Here is a 2,191-nt window from a genome sequence, read left to right on the forward strand (position 1 = left end):
ATAGATGCTGTACCAAATGCAATACCTGGGAGAACAGACATAGAATTGGAAATCTATGGTATGGAAGGTATTCCAGAAAAAGACATGGATGAAAGGCGACAACTTCTTGAACAGAAAGCACAAGAGTCTCAAAAAAAGAAGCAACAAGATGACTCTGATTAATATGATGATGATGATGACTCTGCCACTTCAACTTCTTTTCAGCCACAACCTGTTCAACCTCAACAGGGTTATATCCCTCCAATGGCACAGCCAGGTCTGCCACCAGTCCCAAGAGCACCAGGAATGCCACCAGGCATACCTCCATTAATGCCAGGTATTCCTCCACTGATGCCAGGAATGCCACCAGTTATGCCAGGAATGCCACCTGGAATGATGCCAATGGGTGGAATGATGCCACCTGGACCAGGAATACCACCTCTGATGCCTGGTATGCTGCTAGGTATGCCTCCCCCTGTACTACGTACTGGAATTCCTCCGGTGACTCAAGAACAGGCTGTATCAGCACCAGGTATTCTTAATAGACCACCTGCACCAACAGCAACAGTTCCTGCTCCACAGCCTCCAGTTACTAAGCCTCTTTTCCCGAGTGCTGGACAGACTCAGGCAGCTGTCCAAGGACCTGTTGGTACAGATTTCAAGCCCGTAAACAGTACTACTGTAACAACTACAGAGCCCTCCAAGCCTACATTCCCTGCATATACTCAGTCAACAGCGTCAACCACTAGTACAACAAATAGCACTGCAGCTAAGCCAGCAGCTTCAATAACAAGTAAGCCTGCTACACTTACAACTACCAGTGCAACCAGTAAGTTGATCCACCCAGATGAGGATATATCACTGGAAGAAAGAAGGGCACAGTTACCTAAATACCAGCGTAATCTTCCTCAGCCAGGACAGGCTCCAATTGGTAATCCACCTGTTGGACCAATTGGAGGTATGTTGCCACCACAACCAGGCATCCCACAGCAACAAGGAATGAGACCTCCAATGCCACCTCACGGTCAGTATGGTGGTCATCATCAAGGCATGCCAGGTTACCTTCCTGGTGCTTTGCCACCATATGGGCAAGGACTACCAATGGTGCCCCCATAACAAGGTGAGCCTCCTTGACCTCCAATGGGAAGGAGACCTCCTGTAATGTTGCAAGGTGGCCATTACTGATTTTACTTCATCTAATCTAATAGGTTTGGAGATTAACTTGCTGGTTATATAGCCAACCTTCCATCAATTAAGGCTTCATTGTGACTTTAACAAACATTATCTTCCCACATACCAGGAACTACTGGACATTTATTTTACATGGGAAAATTATTTTGAATAATAAAGCAAGAAATTTCCTGAGGTTGCAATTTAAAACAAACAAACAAACAAAAAAACTAAAAAAAAAAAGAATTGATAGAAAAATTTCATGAAGTAACATGTGTGCAAAAGCCTGTGGTGATGAAGTTAAAGCTGCTCTGAAGGAATTGGTAAAAATCCCAAAAATTGATGGCATAGCAATAGACAAATTTCTGCAAAAAGATGCATCCCTGGACATGCTCACCAAGTTGTGCCAAGAAATCTGGAGGGCAACCAACCACCTGTCCAACAGACTGGAAGATATTAATACTTGTTCCATTCCAAAGAAAGGTAACATGATATTGGGTGGAAATTATTGAACAATATCATTAATATCACATGCAAACAAGATTCTGCTAAAGATTATCCAAAAATGACTGGAATAGCACATTAACAGAACTGTCAGATATGCAGGCTGGTTTAGAAGATGCTGTGGTACCAAGGATATTATAGTGAATGTTAGATGGATATTGGCTGAAAGCAGAGAGCACCAGAGGAATGTCTGTCTTTCATTGACTATGCAAAGGCATTTGACTGTGTGGATCAAAACTCTGAGAAGAATAAGAATCCCAAAACACTTGAATGTGCTTCTGTGAAACTTACACTTGGACCAAGAGGCAATTGTCAGAACAGAGTAAGGAAACACTTAGTGGCTCTAAATTGGGAAGGATGTATGCCAGAGATGTGTCCTATCTCTGTATCTTTTTGTTCCTTTTTTTATTATTAAATTTTATTAGTTTTAATGAACATTTACAGGGACTTTGGGTTTTCATTCCTTCATTGCTGCACCATTCTCTCTACCCTCCTCCCCAGTTTGTTCTTCTTCCCCGCCATCCGAATGTCTGTTTTA

At 42.6% G+C, this 2,191-nt stretch overlaps 1 pseudogene; it reads left to right on the forward strand.

The window, feature by feature from the left end:
- Positions 1-1,164, forward strand: part of LOC102872828 — an 83,578-nt pseudogene extending 82,414 nt beyond the window's left edge.
- Positions 1,165-2,191: the final 1,027 nt, after the last annotated feature.

Source organism: Elephantulus edwardii, unplaced genomic scaffold (assembly GCF_000299155.1).
Source record: "Elephantulus edwardii isolate Elephantulus edwardi_28Jun2011 unplaced genomic scaffold, EleEdw1.0 scaffold00435, whole genome shotgun sequence".
Classification (NCBI taxonomy): domain Eukaryota; kingdom Metazoa; phylum Chordata; class Mammalia; order Macroscelidea; family Macroscelididae; genus Elephantulus; species Elephantulus edwardii.